The sequence below is a fragment of the Capsicum annuum genome, chromosome 7, assembly GCF_002878395.1.
Source record: "Capsicum annuum cultivar UCD-10X-F1 chromosome 7, UCD10Xv1.1, whole genome shotgun sequence".
Classification (NCBI taxonomy): domain Eukaryota; kingdom Viridiplantae; phylum Streptophyta; class Magnoliopsida; order Solanales; family Solanaceae; genus Capsicum; species Capsicum annuum.
The window spans coordinates 163,164,242-163,187,143 of record NC_061117.1 but is presented as its reverse complement, the minus strand read 5'-3'; the positions used below and the strand labels follow the sequence as shown (position 1 = coordinate 163,187,143).

General features: G+C 38.5%; 1 pseudogene; it reads right to left on the bottom strand.

Annotated features, from left to right (window-relative positions):
- Nucleotides 1-21,856, bottom strand: part of LOC107876673 — a 31,880-nt pseudogene extending 10,024 nt beyond the window's left edge.
- Between the last annotated feature and the right edge of the window lie 1,046 nt (nt 21,857-22,902).

The following is a 22,902-nucleotide window of genomic DNA, read 5'->3' as shown; positions in this document are numbered from 1 at the left end:
AACTCATCACTCGTAATTAGGACTCAAAATATAAAGCTTTAATGCATCAAAAATCATATTTAAACTTCATGCTCAACAATCATCTTAAAAAGCTTTCAATCATCTCAATCGAGGTATGGGAAAATAACTCATAATATGAATCTCATGATTTCAACATCTCAAAATTCATGCTTTGATAACAAAACATTCATAATCATCTTAAAATCTGAAAATTTCAGCTATATATACCAAGATATAAATATACTCATGTAATTCAACTTCTAAAACGATGAAAATGTCATTGTCTCATGAATAGCAACATAGGGTATAAATCCAACTTCAATTTCATAGGAAAACATGTAAAATCAAATAACTCTTGTAATAAAAATCAAGTTTTAGGCACAAGGACAAAAGATTTGTCCTTGTTCAAACCCCACATACCTTAAATTCGAAGCTTTGAATGAACTCTTGACTTTGAGATGTTAGTCGAACTTCTAATTAGTGATTCTTGAAGCTCTTGATTTGGAGATTCCAAATCTTGAATCAATTTTGAAAAACGATGGCTAAATTTTGAGTTCTCTTGGGTTTTGGATTGAAACCCTAGGATGAGTTCTTGATGGAAATTGATAAAAGTGTATGTATTTTGGTTTCTTAGGGATTAAATTTTGTGTTAAAGCTGAAAAGGGATGGAGAAATGACTAAATTGCCCCCTAGGATGCAGATTTTAAAAGCTGAAAAATAACTGGGCATCGACGCTGTAGGCAACACGACGCGTCGTGGGCATCGACGCGATACTCGACGCGTCGCGCCATCATCGCGTCATGCCTTAGTACTTTTTCTGCAAAAAAAATTAACCGATATGATAGGCGACGCAGTGCACCAAGATCGCGTTAGTCCGCTATTTTGGGACACCAAACGAGGTCTAAACGCGGTCCAAAAAATTTAAAACTTGTTCAGGAACACCTATTGACTTCTCGGATCGTAAATTAGCTAAGATATCAACTATTAAAGGTCGGGAAGGTCGCAAAATAATTCTTCAAAGTTTGAAGGCACTAAAAAAATGAACGAAGTCCCACACTTGGTCAAATTTTGAAGTATAAAGGTTTTACTTGACATACCCTAAAGGCTTAGACTACGAGGGAACTTTGCCGGCTCTTACAATATCTCCCCCTTGGAAACATTCATCCTCGAATGTCTCTAGTTAGGCTAGAAATACCGAGGAACTAAGGGTGCACAGCTGAAATAAATTGCTAACCCAACTCTATATCATTCTAAACTCTTGGGCACTTTAGAGAACGTATGAACTTAATACGAATAGATACATAGCCGAATCTTTGATTGGAAAGGAACTGAATTAAGGAAGAATAATATCTTCGGATTGATCTGAACTCGTGGAGAAGAGGTACGGGTACTTGGTTCGCATGTCTGCTTCTGCTTCCCAAGTTGCACCCTCAATCGACTGATTTCACCACAAAACTTTGACCAAGGGTACCTCTTTGTTTCTTAGTCTACGGATCTGGTGGTCTAGAATCTCAATCGGAATCTTATTATATGATAGGTTGTTCTAGTCATCAGTGCTCTCTGAAGGATCTACAACAATAGAATCACCAATGTGTTTCTTAAGAATGGAGACGTGAAAGACGGGATGAACAACTGACAAGTCTGCGGGCAACTCAACCTCATAGGCTATTTTCCCAATACGACTCAGAACTCTATAGGGGTCATTTCACCCTTTTCTTGGTAAAATCTTTAGATAAACTGAGTCATCAACTTTGAATTCAAGATCTCTCCTTCTCACATCTGCATATGACTTTTGATGACTTTGGGCTGTCTTCAACCTCTCTTTAATCAACTTTAACTTCTCCATAGCTTCAAACACTGCATCAGGTCCAACCAAAATAGCCTCACCCATTTCAAACCAACCTATGGGTGATCTACATCTCCTCCCATACAAAGCCTCAAATGGGTCCATCTGGATTATAGAGTGATAACTATTGTTATATGCAAACTTGATCAATGGCAAGTGCTCATCCCAACTACCCTTGAAATCAAGAGCACAAACTCTCAACATATCTTCCAACATTTAGATGGTCCTTTCAGCCCGACCATCTGTCTGTGGATGAAAGGCAGAACTAAGATGCACTTGGGTACCAAGACCCCTATGAAAAGCTCTCCAAAAAAAGAAGTAAATTGATTACCCCTATCTGAAATAATAGACAAGGAAACTCCATGCAACCTAACTAACTCCCAGATATACTAGCGTAATCCTCAGTTGAAAAAGATGTATGCACAGGCAAGAAATGTGCTGACTTGGTCAACCTGTCTATAACAACCCAAATATAATCATGATGACAACGCGAAAGAGGTAAACCAGTCACAAAATCCATATTCACCTCATCCCACTTCTAAGTGGGTATACCAAGCTCTTGCATTACACCACCAGGTCTTTGGTGCTCTACCTTAACCTATTGGCAAGTTGCATACTTCTCCATAAACTCTGCTATATCATTCTTCATGCAACTACACCAATAGATTTCTCACAAGTTATGGTACATCTTGGTAGCATCGGGATGAATAGAATACCGCATACCATGCACCTCCACCATAATTCTCTGCCTCAGATTATCAACACAAGGAACACATAGTCTACCCTGCAATCTCAACACACCATCTCCTCCTTTGGGAGAAAACCTCCACCTTTTGGTCTTTAACTGACTCCTTTAATCTGACCAAACTAGGATCCAACTCTTTCTTCTCCTTCACTTCCGAAACTAACGAAGATTTGAAACTACTCTGAACCTAAACATAACTTTTAGCCATATCAAGCAACCTAACACCCAGTCAAGCCAAGCAATGAACTTCACAAGTCAATTTTTTCTTATCCTTCTCCACATGAGCAACACTGCCCATAGACAACCTGTTAAGGGCATCTGCCACTACATTAACCTTGCTCGGATGATATAACACACTTATATCATAATCTTTTAGCAACTCCAACTATCTTCTCTGTCTAAGATTTAACTTCCTCTGAGTAAACATGTACTGTAGGCTTTTGTGGTCAGTAAACACATCAACATGAACACCATAAAGATAGTGTCTCCAGATCTTTAAAGCAAAGACCACAACAGCTAATTCAAGGTCATGGGTTGGGTAATTCTTCTTATGCAACTTTAACTGTCTAGAGGCATAAGTTATAACCTTACCTCTCTGCATCAACACACAACCCAAGCCTACTCTAGAGGCATCACAATACACCACAAAACCATCTGTACCATCAGGTAAAGTCAACACAGGGGTTGAAGTAAGTCGAGTCTTCAACTCTTGAAAACTCTTCTCACAGAAATCTGACCAGAGGAACTTAACTTTTTTTTTGGGTCAATCGAGTCATGGGAGAATCAATAGTTGAGAAACCTTCAACAAAATGGTGGTAATAGCCAGCTAAACCCAAGAAACTCCTAATATCAGATATAGATATAGGTCTAGGCTAATTTCTTACAACTTCTATCTTTTAGGGATCAACTCTAATGCCTTCGGCTGAAATAATGTGACCCAAAAATGCTACTGACCTTAGCCAAAACTAACACTTGCTGAATTTCATGAATAATTGGTGATTTCTAAGAGTCTGCAAGACAATTCTAAGATGATCTACATGGTCATTATCACTATGAGAGTATACAATGATATCATCTATGAACACTATGACAAACATATCAAGATACTGCTTGAACACTCAATTCATGAGGTCCATGAAAGTAGTTGGAGCATTGGTTAGCCCAAAAGACATGACTAGAAACTCGAAATGACCATAACGAGTTTGGAAAGCTGTCTTCAAGATATCATACTCCCTTACTTTGAGTTGATGATAGCCGGATCTAAGGTTTATCTTTGAGAAGTAACTTTCACCTTGCAATTAATCAAAGAGGTCATCAATTCTAGGAAGAGGGTACTTATTCTTAACTGTGACCTTATTCAGCTGAAGATAGTCAATTCACATATGCAAGGAACCATTTTCGTGCCCTAAGGAGAGACACTGGGCCTTATGAAACCTTTATCTAGAAGATCTTTGAGTTGCTCTTTCAACTCCTTAATCTCTACGGGTGCCATATGGTAAGGAGGAATAGAAATAGGTTGTGTGTCGAGAAGAAGGTCAATACCAAATTCTGTCTCTCTATCAGGAGGTACACCTGGGAGATCTTTCGAAAAAACATCAGGGAAGTCATTTACTGTATTAACTGACTGGAGAGTTGGAGTCTCAGACTTAGTGTCTTTAACTCAAACTAGGTGATAGATACAACCTTTGGATATTAGCTTTCTGGCTTTGAGATAGGATATAAATTGACTCTTGGGGGATACAGAACTCCCAGACCACTCAAAAACTAGCTTATCAAGAAACTAGAACTTAACCACACGGGTACGACAGTCTATAGATGCATAACAAGAGTGAAGCCAATCTATACCCAGAATAATATCAAAATCAACCATCTCTAGCTCTATCAAATTAGCAAATATGATTCTATGGAGAATAGTGATAGGAAACTTCTTATACACTTGCTTAGCAACAACTGACTCACTTACTAGAGTAGAAACCAAGAAAGGCTAAGGAATCTTTGTGGGACTCATTTCAAAATTCACAGCAACTAACAGGGTCACATAAGACCCAGAGTCCAAAAATACATAAACATCAAAGCAAAAGACACGAAGCATACCAGTAACTACATCGGGAGAATCCTTTTACTCCTGATGGGATGGTAAAGCATAGTACCTGTTCTAGCGCTACCCACCATTAGTACTGGATAAAGCACCCTGAGAAGGTGCTGGACGGGCTAAAGGAGCTGGTATACTGGTAGCCTGTATTTGAGGTCGGACATATCTGTTCCCTTGTCTAGCATATGGGCACTCTCTAAGTCTGTGGACTAAATTGCCACAACCAAAACAACCCCTCTGTTCGGCCAAACACTCATCAAGATGGGTCCTACCACACTTAGCACAAGGATGATGATTGGGCCTGTTACTCATACTGTTCTGGGATCTAGACATAGATGGATTATTTCCTTGCTCCTGCCTATTTCTGGGTGCAGAAGCACTAGCTGATGAAGGTGCTGGCATAGATGAATGGCTCCAAAACTGTAGATGGTTCCCTCCATGGGACCTAGTTGACCATACTTATGCTGCTCAGATTTAGCCTTCTTGTTTCCCCTTACTCTATCTCTCTCCCATATCTTGTCTACCTTAATTTATTATGCGTGCATCATCATTCTGGAAAGATCCATATTCCTACTGAGCATAGCAGTCCTACACTCTTTCAGCACCAAACTAGACACACCAGTCAAGAACTTACTTATACTAGTTTGGGTGTCAGCCATCAAATCAGAAGCATACTTAGCTAACTAGTTGAACTTAAGGCAATATTTCTTTACATTCATAGAGCCTTGCCTTAGGTTCATAAACTCCTCTATCTTTTCTTCCCTCATCTCAAGTGGGAAGAACTTTTCCAAGAATGTATCCTCGAACACCTGCCAAGTCATAGGAGCAACATCCTCTCCTCTATTCTTCCTCCATGCCATAACCCAGTCATAAGTAATATCTTTCATCTTATAAGAGGCCAGCTCTACAATCTCTTCTTCAGAAATATGCATGACTTGGGTGATCTTCTTCACCTCCTCAAGATACAATTGTGAGTCATCACCTACCTTTGACCCATGGAATTCTGGCGGGTTCATCCTCATAAAATCTCAAATCTTGGCTGCAGCTAAATCCCCTCCTTGCTGATGTGGAACTGCAGCTTGGTTATTGGCCTGAAAATTTATGGTGAAGGCCTGGGCTAACACCTGAAAGGCTTTTTGAAACTCAATGTGAGACACAGTCTCATTCAGAGGATCAACAGGCTGAGGTTGATCGTTATTGTTTCTGCGGGCATTTTCTCTTTGAGGAGGAATTTTTTGTCATAAATGAGCATGAATTAATAGCTGAGAGAGACAACAATATGCATGATGGATTTTGAAAGAAAGAGATGGCTTTTTCCTAAAATGTCTTGTAGCCTCTTGCTCATAGATATGGCGCACTACACACCGATGATCAAGACTCTACACAATGTGGCTTATCAGACTCCCTAGGACTCTTTAAACCTTAGGCTCTGATACCAGGTTTGTAACGCCCTGAAATCTCATCCCGAGACATCACACGGTGCTTAAGGTTACAAGTAGCCCTAAGCTAACCCTTTGAGCCTGCTAATAATTCTAACACTTACTTCAAGATAAATAAACCAAGAAATAATTGCATATTATGCCAAATCTAGATTGAAATAACTAAAAAACATAATTTGAATGTCAAATACTGAGAAAAGTTTGGAAAACTTCAACCACTAGTCTTGTCCGACAAGCCTCTACTTACTAATGAACTAGAGAGTAATTGGGATAAATCCCTAATTGACTTGACTGACTAAAAGCAATAATAACTGATATCAAAACTAAAAGTCTGGGAAATTTATCCTCAAACCATAAGGACTCACAAACTGCGGAATGTAGACAAGGTACTCAGAGATCACGGTCGCGTCTGAGATTGAGCACCTAAACCTACATTATGAGATAATGTAGCACACAGACGTATATATGGATCAGTACTTTGAGGATGTACTGAGAATATAGGGGTGTATGCAATAATTAAACATTATCATCAATATTTATAGAAAACATGCATGCTGATATAATGACTCACGTTGCTTGAATAAACTGAAATATATCATAATGAAGCAGGAATCATAATCTAGTGAGTCATCATACTTAGTTAAGAAATTTGTATTCTCCTCTCATCCTTAAAACTTGTAAGCATAAACGAATCATAACAATAATAGCCTTTCAAAACTTATACTTTTATCTTAAGGAGATTAATGGACTTCTTTAAAACTTTAAAAACTCAAAGAGTAAGGATTTTAGGACTTTGGGAAAACTTTGACACTTTAAGACCTTGAAATACTGTGGGAAATTTGGTACTCAATGACTTGGGACACTTGGGAGTTTCTTCTAACTGACATAAACCATGTGAGCTACATGGAGCCCAGCGTCTTTCCCACATTGGGGAGAGCTGTTCTATCCTTGCCATCAGAATAGAACCTTAACTTTAGTATTCACTATCTTAACCCACATGGGGTAAATCAAATCCTATGGAGGCTCGTAGTTCTGGGGCATGAGACCTTGGAATCAAGCCTAAATCGGTACTAAATACTACTCCCATACTTAAGCTCAGAGCTTTTAGCAAATCCACCTTAAAATAACTCAAGGGTCTATAATGGAGACCAAATATACTTCTCTTTACTTTAAATCATAAATAGTGAGGATTCCTATCTTAGCTTAGGATCAAAAGATCAATCTTTGCTTTTGAAAGCACTTATCAATACTTGTCAACAAAACTTGAGATCATAATCTCCTTATAAACTCATCACTTGCACTTAGGACTCAAAATATAAAGCTTTAATGCATCAAAAATCATATTTAGACTTCATGCTCAACAGTCATCTTAAAAAGCTTTCAATCATCTCAATCGAGGTATGGGAAAATAACTCATAATATGAATCTCATGATTTCAACATCTCAAAATTCATGCTTTGATAACAAAACATTCATAATCATCTTAAAATCTGGAAATTTCAGCAATATATACCAAGATTTAAACATACTTATGTAATTCAACTTCTAAAACAATGAAAATTTCATAATCTCATAAATAGAAACATAGGGTATAAACCCAACTTCAATTTCATAGGAAAACATGTAAAATCAAATAACTCTTGTAATAAAAATCAAGTTTTGGGCATAAGGACGAAAGATTTGTCCTTGTTCAAACCCCACATACCTTAAATTAGAAGCTTTGAATGAACTCTTGACTTTGGATGCTATTCGAACTTCTAGTGGGTGATTCTTGAAGCTCTTGATTTAAGGATTCCAAATCTTGAATCAATTTCAAAAAATGACGGTCAAATTTTGAGTTCTCTTGGGTTTTGGGTTGAAACCCTAGGATGAGTTCTTGATGGAAATTGAAAAAAGTGTATATATTTTGGTGTCTTAGGGATTAAATCCCGTGTTAAAGTTGAAAAGGGATGGGGGGAATGACTAAATTTCCTCCTAGGATGCGAATTTTAAAAGATGAAAAATAACTTGGCATCGACATTGTGGGCAACGCGATGCGTCATAGGCATCGATGCGATACTCGATGCATCGCGCTATCATCACGTCAAGCCTCAGGACTTTTTCTGTACAAAACTTGACCAATGTGATGGCCGACATGGAATGCCAAGATCGAATTAGTACACTATTTTGGGACACCAAGCGTGGTCTAAAAGGTCCAAAAAATCCAAAACTTGTTTGGGAACACCTATTGACCTCTCGGATCATAAATTAGAAAAATATCAACTATTGAAGGTCGGGAAGGTCACGAAATAATTCTTCAAAGTTTGAAGGCACTAAAAAATGAACTAAGTCCCACACTTAGTCAAATTTCTAAGTATAAAGGCTTTACTTGACATGCTCTAATGGCTTAGAATACGGGGGAACTTTGTGGGGTCTTACAGAACCCATACACTACTCTCATCTGAATTTACTAACCGAACACCTAATCTAGCAAGGTGATGAACTTCCCTGGCTAGCTTCTTCTTCTTTTCTTCTACATAAGTAACACTACCTATACACAATTTACTAAGGACATCTGCCACTACATTGGCCTTGCCTGGATGATATAAAACACCCATATCATAATCTTTTAATAATTCTAACAACCTTCTCTGACGGAGATTTAAATCTTTCTGCGAAAATACATGCTGCAAGCTTTTGTTATCTATGAACACATCAACATAAACCACATAAACATAGTGCCTCTAAATTTTTAAGGCAAAAACAGCAGCTGCTAACTCAAGATCATGGTTAGGATAATTCTTTTCATGGGGTTTAAACTTTCTAGAGGCATAGGCTATGACCTTACCTCTCTACATCAACACACAACCTAAACCAACTCTAGAAGCATCACAGTAAACAACAAACCTATCTAAACCATCTGGCAAGGTCAACACTGAGGCTGAGGTGAGTCAAGTCTTCAACTCCTAAAAACTCTTTTCACAAGAATTTTTGCACTAATACTTGACTTTATTCTGTGTCAATCTAGACATGGGGATGCCATAGATGAAAACCCTTCAACAAACCATTGGTTATAACTAGCAAAACCCAAGAAACTCCTGATATCTGATAGAGAGATAGGTCTGGGATAGTTTCTCATTGCTTTAGTCTTTTGAGGGTCAACTCTAATGCCATCACCGGAAATAATATGGCCAAGGAAAGCTAATGATATTAGCCAAAATTTGCACTTACTAAATTTGGCAAACAACTGATGGGCTCTAAGAGTTTGAAATATAATTCTGAGGTGGTCTACATGATCATTTTCATTACGGGAATAGACTAGAATATCATCAATGAAGACTATGATGAACATATCCTAGTACTGCTTGAGCACTCTGTTCATCAAGTCCATGAAAGCTGTTGGGTCATTTGTTAGACCGAAGGAAATAACTAGAAACTTGAAGTGACCATACCGAGTTCTGAAAGTTGTTTTTAAAATGTCACTTTCTCTGACTTTGAGTTGATAATAGCTGAATCTAAGGTCTATCTTAGAGAAATAACTGGTACACTGAAGTTGGTCAAATAAGTCATCAATTTTATGGAGTGGATACTTATTCTTGATTGTGACTTTGTTCAACTGACGATAATCGATTCACATTCTAAGAGAACCATCTTTTTTTCACACAAAAAGGACTGGAGTGCCCCATGAGGAGATGCTGGGCCTGATGAAACCTTTATCTAAGAGATCTTTTAAGTGTTCTTTCAATTCCCTAAGCTCGGCTGAAGCCAATCGATAGGGCAAAATAGAGATAGGATGGGTATCTTGAAGGAGGTCTATTCCGAAGTCAATCTCCCTTTCGGGAGGAACTCTGGAAAGATCTTTAGGGAACACATTTGGAAATTCCCTTACTACTGAGACTGACTTAAGACTGAGAGTTTCTAAACTAGAGTCTTTGACTTGAACAAGATGGTAAACACACCCCTTGGATATCATTTTTCTCGCTCTAAGGTATGAAATAATCTGACCCCTAAATGTTGAACTACTAACCCTTTATTCAAGGGCTGGTTCATTCGAAAAATAAAAATAAACAACTCTATTTCTACAATAAACTAAAGCATAGCATGAGTGGAGACAATCCATGTCGAGAATGATGTCAAAATCCGTCAACTCTAACTCCACAAGGTCTACTGAGTGGACTTCTTTGGATACTGTAATCGGGCAGTTTTTGTATACCCACCGGGCTATGATAGACTTACCCACTGGTTTAGATACTGAGAAATGATCTTCTAAGGTTTTGGGACTGACTCCAAAGTTGACACCTATATAGCGAGTTACAAAATAAAGAGAAGCTTTGTATCTAACAAAGCACAACTATGTAAATGAAAGACCTATAACATACCGGTAACCACATCAGGAGAACTTTTCTGGTCCTATCGGGACTGGAGTGCATATAGTCAGTTTGGGCACTTCCCACTGGTTGCACTGGATGTGAAACCTTGCTCAGTCGGGCGACCGACTGGAGCTGAAGGACAGCTGTGCTGACTTTGCAGACCCACCTTGGGACATTTCCTGATTTTGTATCCTGGATTACCACACCCAAAACATACATCACTACCAGACCTATACATACCTATATGGTTTCTACCATATTTCTAGCAAAGGGGATTCATACGACCACTATTTACGCTACCCTGGGATTTAGAGCCTGGCGCCTATCCTGATTATCATTTCTGAACTTTGGTATAAGCGCATTAGCTAAAGACTGAGCTGGAGCTGAAGATTTCTAACAGAACTAAGGACGATTACCACCCTCCAACCTTGGCTGAGAAAAGTTAAAACTACATGGTATAGCCCTTTTGTTTTCTCTTTCTTTCTCGTTAACCTTCTCCTTCTTAATCTGCAGAGCATGGACCATAAGACTAGACAAGTCCATATCCTTAATCAACATTGTAGTCCTACACTCTTTGACCATACTATCAAATACACCATACACTAACTTGCTCATCCTAGACCTGTTATCAGCCACCACATAAGGAGCATACCTTACCAACTGAATAAACTTAAGAGAATACTCCTTCACACTCATACTACCCAACTTTAAATTAACAAACTCCAGCACCTCAGCTTTCCTTAATTCTAAGGGAAAGAATCTATCTAGAAGGGCTAAAGCAAACTCCTCCCATTCAACAGGCCCTGCATCTGCGCCTCTATCCTCCTTTTACTGCTTAAACCAGGTGTGAGCTACATCTTGCAACTGGTAAGCAACCAATTCTGCAATCTCACTACATATGACACCTATGATATCTGTCACCTTTTGTATCATATCCAGGAACTCCTACGGATCCTCATCAAACTTGGATCCCAAAAACAAAAGAAGATTGATTTAGGTAAAGTCTCGAATCCTAGCTGCGGTGGTATTAACAACTAGAATGGCTGGGATAGTAGCCTATTGATTATTTTTGAGCTACTATAGAGTGAGCTAAAGTGGTAAATGCAGCTCTAAACTTAGCATGAGAAACATACTCATTCAGGGTATCTTTCTGAACGGGCGAAGGTAAGGGCTAGTTTTTGTTTCTTATTTCGTTAGTCTTTTTGGGAGGCATGTTCTATAAATGGAAGGAAGACATAATTAGAAGGAGAGTTAAATAGAGTTCATGCTCATTCGCACGACATGAATACTAAAAGAAGGGAATTTTTTCCTAAAATATTTTATAGACTCTTGTCCATAAGTGTGGCACACTTCATACCTATGTACAAGACTCTACTCAATGAAACTTTTAGACTCCCTAGGATACTGTAAAACCTTAGACACTGATACCAAGTTTTATCACAACTCGAGGCTGCCCTTTAGTTGTAAAAATGGTGCTTACGATCCCAACAGACCATAAGCTAACCTATGAGCAGGTACCTGCTGTGAGCACTAAATCATAATAATAAAATACACATGTGAGGAATAGCTGAATACGTATAAGGTTTTAAATATTAAAACATTTCTGAAACATAAGTCTAAAAATAACTACCGGAAAATAACTATCTGAAAACTAATAAAGGTAATGAGAAACTAACTGATTGTCTAAAGTGTCTGAAAGCCTCTAAAACTAACTGAACAAGAGTTAATGGGACATTCCCCAACTAAATCCAACTGACTACTAAAATAAAAACACTAAAATAACCATAATCAATTGTCAAAATATGAGGATTCACCACAGCTGCTGATGATGATGTGCTGGAATGTCTAAGTGCAATTGGGAACCTGAGCATTCAAGCCTATGATATGAGACATCATAGAATAAGAAATGAGTTTTCTATCAGCACTTTGAATATATTGGTATGCTAGATGAGGTTAAGGTTATATGCATGGGTTATATGCATGAATAAAAACTGGCTGAATGAATAGTATAAGGTAAATGAATAACTGATATGAATGTGTAAATGCTATAAAATCTGAGAATGGATGACCAAGCCTATAACATGATTCTGAAATAGTTTGTAAACTAAAATACTGAAACCTGTTAACTGAATATCTTATAACTATATGCTATGGTTAATGTAAACCTGACTGAATTAAATTGAATACTAGACTGAGACTGTGGGAGGTATCATCTAATCGATATGCCCCAATCTGAGCTAATCGGGGTCTAAGTTATAACCCTAGTTACAAGGGTGTCAGTACCGTGCCATGAGTACTGACAATGGCTGTATGGATCCACTAAACTAGTATCCCAGAGAACTAAAGAGTCACCCTCATCTAGCAGGAATACTCATGAGATTCGAGTCAAGCCTAAACTGGCAAGAAGACATTTCAACCTACGCTGGCTACGTAGTTCTGTAACTTAGGGATTGCTACAAAGGGTCATACCCTAACCTGGAAGGAATGCCTCTATCCCTGAGTTTGCTCAGTGTTGAATCCTACTCCCAACTGAACTGACACTGATCACTAGACTGAACTAAGCTTAACTGAACCCACAACTGACCGTATTAACTGATTGAATGATATTGCTCATAGTATGACTGAAATCATTCTGTAGATACTGAAAACTAGGTAAACAACTAAATTTTAGGTATTTATAACCCCCAGGACTTGATAATAATAACAATAGGACATACTAAAGCTTTGAAAAAAACATAATAAGTAGCCATTATTCAAACTCAATCATTTAGGTATTTCATCAAACACTTGAAATTCTTGGGCTTAAGCATGGGAATAGTTTAAACATGTAATAATAGAATAATTATAATACTAAAATCATGGATTAAGATTTAACAAGCGAATAAGCACCATTCAAACGTGTTAAGGCTAATTCCAATGAAACCACATAATAAACATAATTTGAAATCCAAGTTCATAATAGCTTCATGAAGATAACTCACAATAATAAGTAAAAATCATAAATTTAATCTTGAAAATGGGTTCTTGGACTCCATGGGTGATAAGGACCCATGAATGAACATATAACATACCTTAAAAGCTTAAATCCTTGAAAAGAAAAACAATTCTTTAAGCTTCCTTAGAGATTCTTGAATTTGGAAACTTGTTTTCTTGATTTTTCTTAAAAAGGAAAAGAGTTTAATTTGATGAAGTAGGGAAGATCTTGGGGTTTATTTGTGAGTAAAATTTTATTTTGGGTATAATATGCCTTAACTGAAGCCAAATCTCGTATTAACATGGATTGGGGTGATGTGAAAAGACAAGACTGCCCGTTTGCAATTTAAATTCATAATTGGGACATCGACTAGGCCATCACCATGACACGCCAGTGATGCCATTGCTATTCCACCACAATCGCGTTGAGCTACTGGAATTGAAATCCAAACATGGCCCAAATCTCGTTCGAAAAATCTGAAATTTCCCCATGACAGGATCCTTACACCCCTGAACATGAACTAACTCAAAAACTTATGTCTTGGTGTCAGGAAGGTCACTTTAAAAATCATCAAAGTTAAGTGGCCAAAAATAAAACTAAGTCCCCAACACTTCGCTAAATTTTCAGGTTCTAAGCCTCTTATGCATGCACTATGGGCTGAACTGAGCTAAGACTAATACGGGGTATCATAGCTTAACAAAATGGGTTCATTATTTATATCCCCAAATCAATTGACTAGCCCAATTATAATTGAACTTTAATTAAGTCCACACATTTTTGGACTTAAAAATTAAGCCAATTATATTAATCCCCAATATTTATTTGGGACTAATATATTTTGAATTTAATATAATCTAAATTTTGGATGAATTTTAATTTAATAAAATTTTGTTGCCCACAAAATGCTCCCTACTTCAAGACTTGTTGAGATCTTTCGAAAACTAGGCTCTAAGTATGAACTTGATACAAAAATTTGTGTGCAAACAAAATTATGATGGACCAATTTCGTATATAAAATATATCATAAACATATTGGCCATGCAAAATCTTAATATACATATATATTTTAATTCTCGATACACGAGAAAGTGCAAAACAAATGGATTAAGTTTCTCATTTTGGCATTTAATGCTATTACTCACGTGTACCTCCTTTTCTTTTTCTTTTTTGAATGTGGGGTCCTATGGACTCTTGTTTTCCCATCAAAGTTATTAGTAAAATGACCCAATTTCTTTTGGATTAGTAAGGGTCCGCCGCTGCCTACCATTTGCCATTTTCTTTTTCCTAAAATGTATGGACTGCTCCTTCTTTAATTAAAGAAAATTGACAGCAAACTCCAAATTCCTTTTATATAAGAGTCTTTATACCACCTTTACATTACCTCTGTGACATGTCGTTATTCTAATAGGATCCTCATAAATTTTCTCAAATTTAATTAAGATTACAGAATTTACACTGTCTTACAATGCCAATAAATACTCATTGATCTTTGTCATTATCGTAGCATACACTTGTGAAGTCTCTTATGGCAGTATCTTTGTCTCTGGTTCTCAATTGATGTGAGGTAATCCCTTTCTCTTTCTCTTTCTATTCTATTTTCTTTTCTTTTTTTTAGTCTTTTCCTTTTTTGTAGGGTTGAAACAAATATCAATATGCAATAATCAGCTTAAGGTGCGAGAGTCTAACTTCACCTCCATCACCTTAAGACTTGACTAATTTTCTTGAAAATGGTGAACATCAGCTTAAGGTGTGAGAGTTTAACTTCGCCTGTATCACCTTAAGACCCGACCTATTTTGCTAGAAGACGGTGGACATTGGCTTAAGGTGCGATGGTTTAACTTTGCCTCCATCACCTTAAGACCCCACCAATTTTTCTTAAAGACGGTGGACGTTGGCTTAAGGTGCGATGGTTTAACTTTGCCTCCGTCACCTTAAGACCCCACCAATTTTTCTTTAAGAAGTTGGACGTCGGCTTAAGGTCCGAGGGTTTAACTTTGCCTCCATCACCTTAAGACCCGACCAATTTTGCTTGAAGATGGTGGACGTCGGCTTAAGGTATGAGACATTAACTTTGCCTCCGTCGCCTTAAGACCCAACTAATTTTGCTTCAAGATGCAATGGTTTTCTTTAAGTATGGGCTCTTTCACCAATGTATTTATTCAATGGTCTTCTCTAAGTATGTGTAACACCCCGATTTGCTGAACCAAAATGCTACACGGTGCTTATGAACTCGAGGGACCACAAGCTAACCCATGACTGATATTTGTACCTGTATACTACAAATCATAATATAATAATGCATAATACATGGAACTATAAGGCCATAAGGTTCAACTGAATAAAATCATATGGGCAGAAATACCCAAAACAGCTAAATTTGAATGTAAATCTGAAAGTAGATCTGAAAGCCTCTAAACTGCCTGAATAAGGAGTTGAATACGTGATAGCATGACTTGTAAGCTAATACATAGTTTACTGATAACTGTCCTGACTGATACTGAAACTGATAAAATGGATGACTGTATCTGACAGTCCTGTATATACTGAAATCTGAAGAATACCCTGAATTCTTTTACTGAGACTGTAACTAAAACTGATAACATAGATGACTGTATTTGACAGTCCTGTATATATTGAAATATGAAGAATGCCCTGAGTTCTTTTACTGAGACTGTTACTGAAACTGATAACATGGGTGACTGTATCTGACAATCCTGTACATACTGAAATCTGAAGAACGCCCTGAGTTCTTTTACTGAGACAGATGCTGAAACTGTGGGAAGTAGTGTTTAACCGACATGCCCCATGTATGCCGTTATGGCTAAGCTGGGGTCCAATCTCTGCCTCGATTGGAGGAGTGTCAATACCGCGCCACTGGTAAGGACAGCTATGAGTGACCCTTATTTGGAGGGTACACAAAGAGAACGGTGGGAACCCTAAATTGACGGTTTAAGCCATCTCATCAATCCTAAGCTTATGGGTTAATATGTCTCAACCTACGCTGGCTACGTAGTTCTGGAACACAAGAATTACTACTAGGAATTATACCCTAAACCGGCGGATGAGTTTCCATCCTTGGGTTCACTCGGTTCTAACCTCTACTCCCATCTGGAGGGACTGGACATGAATAACTAACTTTGATTGTGCATGGCTTAATTTTACTGAATTTCGTTGACTGGCAGAATGTTACTGATATCTGACAACTGACTAAGATCATGAGGTTTTCCTGAATCATATGACTGACTGAAGTCTATGGAATCATAACTTGAGTTCGGATATCGTGAAACATGACGTAGATCTAGGCAGACAACTATAGTTTTTGGGCACAAGTACCTCCAGGACTCGATGGAAGGAAACTGACACACATGACTGACTTGATCATAAGAGTAGAGTCCATAATTTATAATATCATAAGTAGGGATCTCATACTAAGCATGGTGATCAACAATATATTGCATGAAAAGGATTTCATATCATATGGAAGTACTTGCACAATCTTAATATCATGTTCGTTGCATAATCATATTGGCAACACATACTAATAGCATGGAAGTTCATGTGGATTGCATGGTTATCATACATCTTGCTCATAAGTAGGATTTGCAAGTAAACATAGCATAATCTCATAAGAATAGTTCATGAGTATTCCAACAACATTTACAAGGCACATTAACAACATAGAAGTCATTGGAACGTAAGGGCATATCATGAATCCTTCACTTAGTCACAATTTAGCTATATTGCATGATTTTTAGTTCCTTAGGCATTTTATCAAACACCTTACATGCACATCTTAAGCATAGGTGAATTCATCAAATTATACATCATGAACAACCAAATTTACATGTTTCCAACTCATATGATATCATGAGTTCACAAAAATATATAAAGATTCCATCTTAGGAATCACCCAATATCAACAACATGATCATCAACACCCAACAATATAGAAATCATACTTTATAATGAAAAAGAGAAAAACAAACAAGCATCAACATGGGTATGACTATATCACCACAATCAACCAAGCTTTTGTATTTTAAAGATTGATTCTTGAACTCTATGAACAAATTGAATCCATAGATGAACACTACGCATACCTTAGAAGGAAGATTCTTGATGATTGACGGAGGAATTTCCTTGAAATCGGATCTTCAAGCTTAATTATGCAACCCTAGTTGTTTTTCTCCTTTAGTGCTCTTGGATGATGAGCTTTGAGATGAAAATAGGGCTGCAGTATGTTTAGAAGCTATATATTTCGTAGGGTTAAGTTTAGGGACGTGTAAGGAGTATTTAAAGACTTAATTACCTTTAAAATAACTCAAGGCGGAGTGTTTTTGACACCTGGAATTGTCTTAGCCGGTGCCCAAGTGATTGCCTATGTTTGGGTTGGGCGGCGCCTAACCAATTGCCTATTCTTGGGTTAGGCGGCGCCTAACCAATCGCCTATGCTTACTGTCTCTCACAAAAATGGGCATAATTTTTCACTCGGGTATTGGATTGAGGTAAAATTGGTATCGTTGGAAAGCTAATTCGATTCTCTACAATTTGGTAGGTCTAAATCGGACAAAATACCATATTAACATCGAGTTATACTCGTTCAAAAATGATCCTTGCAAAATCGAACACTAAAACTTGATGGATTCAAAAACTCTTAGCTTGTATTACCTTAAGTGACTCATATGAACATGCTTAATTCATCATAAGCTTTCCTATCACTAGGATATTCATTGTAAGTCATGTACTCAATTATGAATCACAAGATAGGAGATTTCATACGTAGGAATACTTATTCACTTTCTAGCTTAGAAACATGCGGGGTATTACAATATCTCCTCCTTGGGAACATTCATCCTCGAATGAGAATTTACTGAAAAGGGATACAAGATAATAGAACCTGAACTGAACATGAAGAAATGAAACTTGATCTCATGACTGACATGCTAAACATACTGAACTCGTCCATATCTGATGCACGGACAACTGATACATGAATGCATGACTGAGTATGAAATAGTTAATAGGTACCAAGTTTATAGTGGAAACGTAAACATGAAACTTAATAAGCTTAAGGAGAACTGTTACCTTAAGATTGATCTGAATTGGCGGGGAAGAGGTGAGGATACTTGGTACGCATATCTACTTCTTCTTCCCAAGTAGCTCCCTCATGAGACTGATTTCTCCAAAGAACCTTGACTAGAGGGACTTCTTTGTTTCTCAATCTACGAGTCTGATAATCTAAGATTTTGACTGGAATCTCTTCATAGGAGAGGCTGTTCTATATGTCGATGCTCTGAATAGGGACAACAACTGCTGGGTCACCTATGCACTTCTTTAGCAAAGAGACATGGAAGACTGGATGGACTGAGGCTAGATCTGAAGGCAACTCAAGCTCATAAGCTACCTTGCCGAAGCGACAAAGAATTCTGAAGGGACCGACATACCGGGGACTAAGTTTTCCTTTCTTGCCGAACCTCTTCACTCCCTTCATGGGAGAGATATTAAGATAGACATAGTCATTGACCTCGAACTCGAGATCCTTTCTACGAACATCTACATAGGATTTCTGTCAGCTCTGAGCAGCCCGGAGTCTCTCTCTGATCAACTGAACTTTCTCTAAGGCGTCGAATACTAAGTCAAGACCTATGACTAAGGCCTCACTAACTTCAAACCAACCAACCGAAGATCTACATCTCCTACCATAGAGAGCTTTAAATGGAGCCATCTGAATACTAGAATAATAGCTATTGTTGTATGCAAACTCAATCAAAGGCAAGTGGTCGTCCTAACTTCCCTTGAAGTCAATTGCACACGCCCTTAGCATATCTTCAAGAGTATGAATGGTCCTCTCTGCTTGACCATCTTTCTGAGGATGAAATGTTGTGTTGAGACAGAATTGGGTACCGAGACCCTTTTGGAATGCTTTCCAAAAGTGAGAAGTGAACTGGGTACCTCTATCTGAGATGATAGATAGTGGAACATTGTGTAATCTAACTAACACCATGATATAGAGTTTGGCATAATCCTCGGTGGAATCAGAAGTACGAACAGGAAGGAAATAAGCTGACTTGGTCATTCTATCTATAATGACCCAGACTGAATCATGCTGTGATGAGTTCTAGGAAAACCCATCACGAAGTCTATGTTAACTTCTTCCCACTTCCAAGTAGGAATGGTGTACTCTTGCATGGAACTACTAGGTTTTTGATGCTCTATCTTAACTTGGTGACATGTAGAGCACTCAGCCATAAACTCTGCAATATCTCTCTTCATCCCACTCCACCAATAGATCTCCCGCATATCGCAGTACATCTTAGTGGCCCCTGGATAAATATAGTATCGTACACCATGCGCTTCTGCAAGTATTCGCTACCTCAATTCATCTACACCTGGAACACATAGACGACCCTGACAACGAAGAACACCATCGCCCCTTTGGGAGAAAACCTTGACTTTCTGATTCTGAACTGACTCTTTGAGCTTGACAAGGCTAGGATCCCTGTCTTGTTTCTCTTTCACCTCGGAAACTAGAGATGACTTTGAACTACTATGAATACATATACCACCCTCTGAAGAATTGACTAAGCGAACGCCTAGTCTGGCAAGCTGATGGATCTCCTGAGCCATCTTTTTCTTAATATCCTCAACGTGAGAAATACTACCCATGGAGAGTCGACTGAGAGCATCATCCACAATATTAGCCTTGCTCGGATGATAAAGAACACTCATGTCGTAATCCTTCAAGAGCTCTAACTACCTTCTCTAGTAATGATTAAGATCTTTTTGGGAAAAGACATACTGGAGGCTTTTATGGTCTGTGAAGACATCTACATGAACTCCATAGACATAATGACTCCAAATCTTCAAGGCAAAAACTACCGCTGCTAACTCAAGATCATGAGTAGGATAATTCTTCTCATGTGGCTTTAACTGTCTGGGGCGTAGGCTATGACCTTACCATGCTGCATGAGGACACAACCTAAACCCACTCTGGATGCATCACAATAGACTACAAAACCATTTGAACCATCTAGAATAGCTAGAATTGGAGGAGGTGAGTCGAGTCTTCAACTCTTGAAAGCTCTTCTCGCATGAATCTGACCACTGAAACTTAATCTTTTTCTGAGTCAATCTGGACATAGGAGATGCAATAGAAGAAAATCCCTTGACAAACCATTTGTAATAGCCAGCCAGACCCAAGAAACTCCTAATATCTGATGGAGATATGGGTCTAGGCCAGTTTCTTACTGCTTCAATTTTCTGAGGATCTACTCTAATACCATAACCAGAAACAATATGGCCAAGGAATGCTACTGATCTTAGCCAATATTCCCACTTGCTGAACTTAGCGAATAATTGGTAATCCCTAAGAGTCTGAAGAATAATCCTGATATGGTCTGCATGATCACACTCTGTGCGAGAATAGACTAGAATATCATCTATGAAGACTATGACAAACATATCCAAGTACTGCTTGAACACACGGTTTATCAAATCCATAAAAGCTGCTGGGGTATTGGTAAGACCAAATGACATGACTAAAAATTTGAAGTGACCATACCGAGTATGGAAAGCTGTCTTCGAAATGTCACATTCTCTAACTTTGAGCTGATGATAGCCTGATATGAGGTCTATCTTGGAGAAGTAACCGACACCCTAAAGTTGGTTGAATAGATCATCAATCCTGGGAAGAGGATATCTGTTCTTGACCGTGACCTTGTTGAGTTGACGGTAATCAGTACACATCCTGAGAGAACCATCTTTCTTGCGTAGATAATACTGGTGCACCCCATAGGGAAATACTGGGTCTGATGAATCCCTTATCTAAGAGATCCTTCAACTGATCTTTCAGTTCCTTGAGTTCTACTGGTGCCATTCTGTATGGTGGAATAGAAATGCTACCCTTTCACTCTAGGACGAACTCATTCAGGAACTAAAACTGATCTATTCTGTTTCTGTAGTCTACTGTGGCATAGCAGAAATAAAGCCAATCCATGCTGAGAATGACATCAAAATCAGTCATCTCTAACTCTACTAAATCTGCTTGCTAGTGTGCAAGACCAATAAGGCTTGTCAGTTAGACTTCCTCTGAGCACGCAAGAAGCTGTCCAGAGTTAGGCTTAGCCGTACCCCGAAGAGTAGTCAGAGTCAGAAAAAGACCAGTGCCGCCTATTCACATACGTGCCTGGAAGCGAAAATGCTTTAGAATCAATGGCTAACAGCCCTGCTAATGCTTTTCCATTCTGATTCAATAGCAAACAGAGCATTCTTTGCTTCGGATTCCATTCCTTCAAACAATTCTATCACACTTCATTTCACATTATGAATCTGGGATTACCTGTTAGGTAGAACTAAGATCTGCTGTTAGCTTCTTGTTGTCTTACCTTCTCTTTCAGCCGATTCAATCTCATCTATCTTACTTCGTCGATTAAGCAGCCCTGGATTGGTCCCCTTCAAGACAGACAATACTCTGGACGCCTATGCGAGTAAAAGAAGGTACGAAGTGGTGATAGTGGAATACTTTACGCCTCGAAAGGAATTATGGCCAATACCGGGTATATAAGCAGTGATTTCAAATCCAGAGGTTAATCGTACTCTGGCAACTTTACGTAAGGCAGAGTTTGGTTTTTTTGGGGTGATAGTGGAAAAGTTGACAGATAAGTCACCCTTACTGCCAGACGTGGATTTCTGAGATATCATAATCGGGTAGTTCCTGTATACCCGTCGAGCTATGATGGTTTTACCTACTGAGGTAGAGACTGAGAAGGGCTCTACTAGGACTTCGGGATTGATTCCGAAATCTCTTGCTATGAATGGAGTAACAAAAGACAAAGATGCACCTGGGTCTAGCAAAGCATAAACATGAACATGGAAAATCTATAACGTACCAATAACGACATCAGGAGAATTTTTCTGATCCTACCGGTACTGAAGAGCATAGAGTCTATTTGGGCGTTTCCCACTGGTAGCATTGGAAATGGCACCCTGTTGATTGGGGCGACTAGACTGAGCTGTAGAATAATTTTGCTGACCCTGAAGACTTGACTGAAGACACTCCCTAATTCTGTGGCTTGGCTTACTAGAACCAAAATAGATATCACTACCGGCTCTGCAATGCCCTTATGGTTCTTACCACAAGTCTGACAAAGGGGATTCGTGCGGGCACTGCTAACACTGCCCTGAGATTTAGAGCCTGGCACTTTATCTCTATTGCCGTCTCTGAACTTCGACACTGGAGCGCTGGCAGAGAAAGGAGCTGGAATGGCTGACTTAGAGCAAAACTATAAACGGTTCCTCCATCTGACTTGGGGTGAGCAAAGTTGAAATTACCTGACATTGCTTTATTGTTCTGCCTCTCCCTAGTCTTAAAATTTTGCTCTTCTACTTGCTAGGCATGGGTCATGAGTCTTGCTAAGGTCATATCACCGATCAGTATCGCAGACCTACACTTATTTAC